The sequence below is a fragment of the Pyxicephalus adspersus genome, chromosome Z, assembly GCF_032062135.1.
Source record: "Pyxicephalus adspersus chromosome Z, UCB_Pads_2.0, whole genome shotgun sequence".
Lineage (NCBI taxonomy): Eukaryota > Metazoa > Chordata > Amphibia > Anura > Pyxicephalidae > Pyxicephalus > Pyxicephalus adspersus.
In genome coordinates, this window is record NC_092871.1 from 3,024,549 (window position 1) to 3,033,516 (window position 8,968).

The following is an 8,968-nucleotide window of genomic DNA, read 5'->3' on the forward strand; positions in this document are numbered from 1 at the left end:
TAACTTCTTCTTATGTTTTATTAAGCCCTGTTTAGTTTACAAAATTTAAAGGATTCAGTCACTGTTTAGCTTAGGGCTTTCACAGATGTCCTCCAGTTCAGCTCTCTTGGTGTGCTTAGAGACCCAACTCTGGACTATGTCAGATGTCCCAGTGTTAGTTCAGAGATCCATCTTTGGATGACTTAAGATCCACTTTAACTCTCCTCTTAGTTTAGCTTAGAGATTCATCGCTGGACTTGTTCAAATGTTCTTCAGACCAGGTCTTTTAGTTCAGGGATCAAACTTTGGAATGTATCAGATGTCCTTCAGGTAAGGTCTGTTAGTTTAGCTTAGAGGCCCATCTGTAAATTATAGTAAATGTTCTGCAGGTCAGGTCTAATAGTCTGGCTTTGAGATCTATCTTTAGACTCTTTCAGTTGTCCTTTAATTCAGCATTCTTGATTTAGTTTAAAGATCCATATTTGGAGTATCTTGTTCAATAGTTTAGCTTAAAGATACATTTCTAGACTTGTACAGATGTCCTTCGGGCCAGGTTTCTTTCTTTAGTTTAGGGATCCATCTGTGAATAATCTGAAATGTGTTTTAGGTCTTGTCTATTAGTTTAGTTTGGAGACCCTAAATTATTTCAAATGTCCCTCAGGTCAGGTCGCCTAGTTAAGAATCTATCTTTGGACTTTTTTAGATGTCCTACATATCAAGTCCCATAGTTTAGCTCAGATCTTAGAGATTCATCTCTAGACTCTCTCAGATGTCCTTCAAGTCAGCTTTCTTGATTTAGTTTAGATATCCATCTCTAGACTTGAGGATATGCCCTTTGTGCCAGGAATCTTGGTTTAGTTTAGTGATCCATCTCTAGATTTGTTCAGATGTCTTTTAGGTTTGGTATCTTAGTTTAGAGATCCATCTTTTGGTCATTTTAAAATGTGCTTAAACTATACTCTTAGTTTGGTTAAGAGTTTCATCTTTGAATTTTCTGAGAAGTCCTTTAGGTCAGGTCCAACAGTTAAGCTTGATCCATCTCTGAACTCTCTCAAATATCCTTCAGGTCAGGTCTCTTAGTTTAGTTTAGGGACCCATTTCTGGACTCACTCAGATATTCTTCAGGCAAGGTCTCTTAGTTTTGAGATCGATCTCTGGACTTTCTTAGATGTCCTTCAGGTCCTTCTTAGATGTCAAAGTAGTTTATCTTAGAGATCTATCTCTAGAACTGTCCAGATGTCCTTCGGGGCTGGTCTCATAGTTTGGTTTAGAGATCCATTTCTGGACATCCTCAGACGTCCTTTAAGTCCACTTTTTTATTTAGTTGCTGGATCCATTTTTAAACTTGTTCAGATGTTTTCCCAGACAGGTCCCTTACTTCAGTTTAGAGATCCATCTGTGAACTATCTCAAATGTCTTTCAGGTCAGGTCCCTTACTTACATCTCAGGTATTCTTCAAGTTAGCTTTCTTGATTTTGTTTAGAGATCCAACCCTAGGCTTGTTGAGATGTCCTTCAGGCCAGGTCTCTAAGTTTAGAGATTCATCCTTGGAATTTTTTAGTTACCCCTCAGGCCAGGTCCAGTAGTTTAGCTTAAAGATCCATCTATGGACATCTATGTGATGTGTCCTGCAACTCAGTTTTTTCAGTATTGTATATATATAGAGATCCATCCCTAAACTTGTTCAGATGTCCTTTAGGTCACGTCTCCTAGTTTAGTTTACAGATCCATTTCTTGGCTTCCTTTAAGTCAGATCCAAAAGCCTAGCTTAAAGTCTCTCCCAGATATCCTTCAAGTCAGCTTTCTTGGTGTAGTTTAGAGATCCATCTCAAGACTGGTTCAGATGTCCTTAAGGCCAGGTATCTTACTTTAGTTTAGAAAACCATCTCTAGAATTGTTCAGATGTCCTTCAGGAGAGGTTAGTTTACAGATCCATTTCTGAACTTCCTTAGATGTCCTTCAGTTCAAGTCCAATATTTTACCTTAGAGATGGATCCATCTCTGGACTTGTTGAGATGTCAGGCCAGGTCAGGTAATTTAGTTTAGGGATCCATCTTTTGATTCCCTCGGACATCCTTCAGATCAGGTCCCTTAGTTTAGAGATTCATCCTTGGTATTTTTAGATGTTCTTCAGGTCGAGTCCAATAGTTTAGCTTAGGGATCCATCTCTAGACTCTCTCAGGTTTCAGATCAGGTTTCTTAGTTTAGAGATCCATCTTTGGACATTCTCAGATGTACTTTAATTGTCCCATTAGTTTAGTCCAACTTTAAACTTTCTTAGATGTCCTTCTTAGTTTAGTTGAAAGTTTCAGCTATGGACTTTTCCTAATGTGTTTCTTCTCTGCTTTCTTAGTTTCATCCAGAGAGCACCATAATAAAAAAAATGTATTTGGTAAATATTGAAATGATCTCAAATCAATTGATGATTAGTAGTTAGAGCTATACGATGCAATTTAATAAACCTATTGGCAGAACTGTAATGACTTTACCCTCTTTTTATTTTTACCAGTTTTTGACTGTATTTTTGTTTAATAAATCGACCCAATTAGCAATGACAATGAAGATTTGCAAAATGTGTTTTAGCTATGACCGTATGTAATGTTGACTGACTTTTTGAGACAGTCCTGACAATGTAAAAATAGAAATGACGGTGTAGATTTGGCCAGTTTTTTTGGCTGTTAATGACGGTGTAGTGTTTGGTGAAATGGTTCGAGGAGATTTTTTTTTTCTCATGCTGTTTCTCTGTTTGCCAGCTCTGAAACCGTCGCCGCATCTGAGGTCATAGACTGAGGTCGCTTGCATACACAATGACGTTAACCAAGCAAACATGGAAAAATGGAAACAGCACGAGAAAAAAAGATTCCTTCTCTGTCTGATTGCCGAAGAACTTTTATTTGGATGCGGAGAGACGAACCATTCCAGCAAGACTACCCAAAGGTATCCGGAGCAAGGCAACTTTCTCTTTTTCACCCAGTGACGGACAACAAACTTTGTGTCATACTGTAGTCATCGAAAAACCAAGGTAGAAATATAAATATATATATTAAAAACAAAAAATATGGACTTTTCCTGCCACTCATTTGGAGAGGCGGTTATACATAAAATAGTGAATTGTTTTCAAATATTGCTTGTAAAAAAGAAAACCGAAAAAAAAATCCTGGCTTTTGTTTTTATTTATTTCTATTTATATAATCTGGTTGTCAAATATTGAATTAGGGAGCAATAAAACATATGCATACATATAATAAAAAAATAAAATCAATAAAAAAGAATGTAATGTTCTTTATACATAAAATTTTTATTGAAGATATGTTTAATACAATGTATATTTAATAGCTACGTGTGTGACCTTAACAGATTGCTAATTTGCTGACATTCCCTTTACTTTTCTTATAAAAATAAAAAATGAAAAAAAAAATTATATCTCTACAGCATATACAAAAAAACTGAATTGTATTTTTTCTGTTTACTTTTTTTGCTCTAATTTTATTTTTTTTCCTTCCTAATCCTTCTGTTTATTTAAAAAAAAAAACAATGTTCCAATTTAACATATGCTCAATAAAGTGTCAGCATTGGTTAATAATGTTATATGTCATCTTTCTGGGAATATTTATTGCAGACTTTGTTTTTTTTAACGTAGGGGAACCCCTTGAAATATGCTTTAAAGTCTTAAGGAACCCCTCCTATAATTCCTATATCCACAGATCACAGTACGTTATTGTGGTGGTCAGTAGGAAGAATGCTTGGTATATTGCTGGCCATTGGAAAGATCATTGGTGTCACTTATTCTGATCTGAGAGGCACAATATGCTCCTTGCTCAAGGAAGCTGCTAGCAAACATTGATTTATTGTTCTATATTTATGTGGATTATAGACATATATTTATATTTTTATTGTTTATCTTTTTCCATTAGTCAGCTGAAATATTGCATATTGATTTCCATATCTACCATCTTTAGCCTACAGATGGCACTCATGTGTTCCTTGAGTGCATGATTTTAATTTCTTTTTAATTTGATTTTCTGCTATTAAATTGGAATCTGAGCCACCCAAACCAACCATTGCTGGCTGAATCGGAGATGGAATATTCCCGCTTCTTTGCCCAAGTTACTCATTGGAATGGCATTCAAATGATTGAAACTGTTAGGGCAATGCCCCCTGGCAGGTGTCACGAGGCATGAGGTTCTGGTTTTCACCCTTCATTTTGGGTCAGTAATACTAGTTGCCAACGGACTACTTTGCTGCAGGGACATTTCCAGGTCATGGCCCCCAGGGTCTCCCCACCAGGGACGAGCGGGATCAAATCGATTTGGTGTAGGGAGAGCCGGCCAGCTACAGTACAGAACATGAGTGCCAATAGAAAGAGGCAACCACATGGAGGTCCAGGCTGCCAGTTTGAAAGAATTGAAGTACAAATTGTCTGGAGTCAGGGCAAATGGCAGATGTTAAGCCAGGTTAAGATAATCCAAGGTCAGGGCAGGTGCAAAATGGGCAACAGGGTCGGAGTTGAGCCGGGGTAAAAGTCCGAGGTGCCTTTCAATCAGAGTACAGCTAGGTATTGTAGCCGGTAGCACTCCAAAAATCCAACACCCACGTAGGACTAGATGGCCTTCAATAAGACCAGCAGCCAATAGTAGAACAGGATCATAATCGGGAACTAATCTGCTCATTGGCTGCAGGACTCTCCAATCCCCTCCAGCTGTGCACAGTGTGCCGGGGATGCCAAAATGCACAGAATTCCTCTGGTAAAGGGATGCTGAGGATGCTGAAAGAAGTAAAACAAATTTCTTGATTTTCTCCGCAGCACATCTCTCTTCAAGTGAACAAAACCATTGTACGGACTTGTTTTTTTTGTGTATTGATTGTTGATTGAGCTACTGAGCTCTGCATACAGTAGACTTTATTCAACTGGCAGTAGAAATATACCATTTCATTATTACAAGATGGCAGCAAAGTTGAATATTGCATTGTATTTTTAATTTGGATCTAAAAAGGTTTAGTGGAAGGTAGCCATGGTCCTCTGAGCTAGGACTGCCAATGACTCTCCATAACCTAAATCCATTTGAAGGCTCAGAATATTTCTTTTTTTTATATCCCTGCACCCCGCATGATACAGTTTAGGACTTTTCCTTGCAAATTACACAGAGAAAATACTACTACCAAGTCTGGCACTGCAGAGCTCTGTGCTGGCAGTGCAGAGTAACATCCACACCCCTCAGATCATTATTATATAATACTGTATTTGTATAGCGCCAACATATCATGTAGCACTGTACAATAAGTAGAGGTTTCTATCCATAGTTCTAAATGGGTTGTTTCATGTTGCTTCTGAACCCATAGAGAGCCTATAGATGTCACTAGCAGTGCCTCAGAGCTTACAATCTAATGTACCTACCAAAGTTAATTTAGGGAACCCCCAGTCATTTTTTGAATGTTGGAGGAAATCCACACAAACACAGGGAAAGCATACAAACTCCAAGCGGATGGCTAAGATTCAAATGCTGCAAGGTGAAAGTGTCGGTGCCCCAGATCCTGTGACATTGTTCTGTAATGTGCAGATTCATTCTCATACATCTGTGTGAATGTGTGGGGGGCTTTACAAGCCACAAGACCTTGATGCAGCCTGTGAAGGCAAGATATGTTTTTACAGAGTCGTGTACACTCAGGAGCTGTGAATGCCACCTATTATTAGGATTATATTCATTGAAGCAATGAGGTGCAAATAAAGCTAAAAAACAAAGTTCCTAGGCAGAGGGCGTCTGAGAGATATTACATGAAAAAATTGTTAATTTAGAGTAATTTACTGGTATCAGTCCTCAAGAATTAAAGTGTTATTGATCACAATCATTGACAAAAATATCAATTAAAAAAAAAGAAAATTTTAGTTTGTGAAGCCAATTAGTGTGGAGGCTGGTGGTGGGTTGCACTATATCTGGCTAAACACTAGAGGGCAGCATAAAGTTGCAATTTCAGTTTCTTGTCCATAAGAAAACTACATTTCCCATGATTCCTAGCATTGTGTATGATGGGTGGGCGTGGTCACATTTGTAGTCTCAGCTTTTTCCAACACAATGGGGTGGCTACAAATGAAGACGATGGAGCATGAATTGTAGCCGCAGGATGTGCAGATCTCAGCAAAAGATAGAAGGTCATTGAATGCAAATTTTAAGAACAATAGGAGGAAAAGATGTATGATGATTACATAAAACCAATATGATTATTTTTTACACTTTAAAGTGGACCTGTCATTAAGTAAATATATTTCAGAATTTACCCGGTAGCATCACAAACAGAAATTCAATCTTGCCAGAGGGTCTCAGCCCTACCTATTGCCTTTACATAAACTTTAAAAAGCAATCCTAAGGCTCCAATCAGAGGCTATGCCAAGGGTGAAATGATGTCATCAGTCTGCTGCAGGCAGGAGAGGTATTTCTTTAGTCTCCTCTCCAATGATCATAGTGCAACTTTGTAACTTTGGAGGATGATAAGAGGCTGCAGTGGGCAGATCTGTGTTAGACACCCAAGATGTACACAGACACCGGGATTTTCATGAATGGTGGCATCCCAGGCTAGGTATTAGATGGTGGCCCTGGATGATGTCTGAACAAAGATGGCTCTGTCCTTATGGGGAAAAAAAAACAGCTGCAAGGGGAGGGGGGTCTGCAAGTTACACTGACACAAACCCAATGCCATCTTATATGAACCTGCGGTTCAGTAATGACATTTATGTCTTCTGATGGCTGGGGCTTCCAAGTCAAAATCCACGCTCACCCCCTGCGGCTGATGATTTTGATGGCGCATTCGCCGGCATTAGGAACCAAACAGCTGGAGCTGCATCAGTCATGTTCACTGTTCAATAACAAGTTGTAAAATCTGCATTGGTGGGGGCTCTGTTAGGTACATGTGACCTTTCCGTAGTTCTGCGCACCGGCAGATGGACCCCAAGGGTGCCATTGGTATGGGGGGGGGGGGGCTTTTCCTTCTTCCCGTTAATCTGAGCAACACAAGAAACAATCAGTTCCCAATCTGCCTGATGGCTCTGAAGCACTAAAAAATAATACAGCTCTGAGCAGCAAATAACAGAGTGGTATCCAATAAACTTTCTTCCTAGCTATCTGATTGGACAGTAAAAGAGCAGCAAAACACTAATAAGGTCATTCCCCTGCTCTCTCCTGCTCTTAGCATATTCTTTGTCAGAGTATCTGTATGCAACACACCCTATCCGCTCATGGTGGTGCTTCTTACCCTGACACTTGGATCTCTGCTGTATAGAAACTACAAGAGCTTGATATCTAAATAAAGCCATTATGATAAATACATTGATGGGTGAATTACGGAACACGGCAGCATTTTCATTTTTTATACTCGTCCAAAAAATCTAACACATTGCCATTAACCTGTTCTTAAATGTGGCAGGTGCAAATTTCTTTTCACTTTGATCCTGCCAGTAACACACTTCCTGTGACAAAGCTCACTCTTCTAGAGGTCACGCATATTCTAGAGGGAGCCATGGTTATTTTTATTATTATTATTATTATTAATAATAATAAACAGGATTTATATAGCGCCAACATATTATGCAGCGCTGTACATTTAATAGGGGTTGTCACAAAGAATGCTTTTCCTGATTGGACAGTAACGCCCCCACCTGTCCTCCTCTCCATAGCAAAGGGGGAGGTGTTTTGTTGATATTAGAATTAGGGGAGGAGCTTATATTAATATTAGTGCGCAGGAAGTCACAGGGGCACTAGATTTCTGGCAGGATTACAAGCTATTTTCTGCTCTTGCAAACTACTGATCTTCCTATCCCCCATATAATGGAGAAAAATAAATGCAGATGTGTTTAGATTGCAACCTGGATGACAACCAGAGATCCTTCCATTTATACAGCATAGCAGGTGATGTCACCTTAGAGAAAGTGTGTTACTGGCAGGATCACTGGGTGAAAAGTCAAATGGAAAATAATATGTAAAAAGAAAAATAATGCAGCCACCATATTTAAGATCTGAGAAGCTGTGGGAGTATTTATTTATTTTTGTATACATTTGCCATTATTTACAATTCACTTAGAGAAATGTGTCCTGTGTAATTCACCCATTATTTCAAAAAATTGTGAAAGTTGTGAAAGGGTGAAAGGTGTATGAATCACAGAGAGTGACTACATCTGATCAGCAGCCTCTTCCTAGCTGTCAGATCCATCCTCAGATCCTTCTCCTGCAATCCAGCGTTCATGGCTGTACAATTGTACCTTGTGTGACCCCCTGTGACCACGCCGAATCATTCACTCCCCACCCCTGCGGAGCACGATGACATCATACAGGGAAATACCATTAGGAACAAACCAGAAGGGGGCAGCAGAGAGTTCTGTTCAAGAGTCATAGGAAGTAAAGCACAGCAATGTCCCCGAGCTTCATATGACCTCTTTTAGGTGAAATTTGCTCCGAGTTCACTTCTGCTTAAACTTTCAAAGGAGCTTTGCGAGTTTACCGGACTCGGGGATTCCATCAATAATAAAAGAGGGTCTGGAAATATTACAAATCACAGCGCATAATCAAAATAGATGGTTGTTGCAGAATTGTACACCATTTCATTATTTAATCATAAAATGACCTTTGTGCCAGGAAGAGAATTATTTATTTATAATTCAATTTCACGTTTCCCCGAACCGATGTAACAGAGATGTAAGATAACATCTATCAGTGTATTAAAAAAATCAGAATCCAACCAAAAAGAAAAAATATCCCAATTCAGCGTAGGAAGAACCTCGGTACGCTTCATTATTACAGAACTACAAGTCTCAGCATTTGGTCAGCTAAAGAACCACAAATCCCAGCATCCTCCTATAGTCAGAAGAATCAGATCAGAGAACTTTAGGATCAGATAGATCAAACCCAAATAGGAAGAAAGGTGAAAGTGAATAGGACACTGCTCGTTACACCCCCATTGTTATAGCTTCATAGTACGTGCGGGGTTACTTAAATTCTCTGCA

General features: G+C 39.0%; 1 protein-coding gene across 2 annotated transcripts in view; it reads left to right on the plus strand.

Moving 5' to 3' along the window:
- LOC140344306 (protocadherin-11 X-linked-like) overlaps window positions 1–8,968 on the plus strand; it is a 748,248-nt gene that overhangs the window by 143,279 nt on the left and 596,001 nt on the right. The window contains exon 5 of one of the 2 annotated variants that reach the window (XM_072431380.1): window positions 2,733–3,555. The exons of the other annotated variant lie outside the window; for it this stretch is intronic. The gene's annotated coding sequence lies outside the window, so the exon portion shown is untranslated. Of the gene's footprint in view, window positions 1–2,732; window positions 3,556–8,968 lie in introns of those variants that run through there. 2 annotated transcript variants of the gene reach the window in all.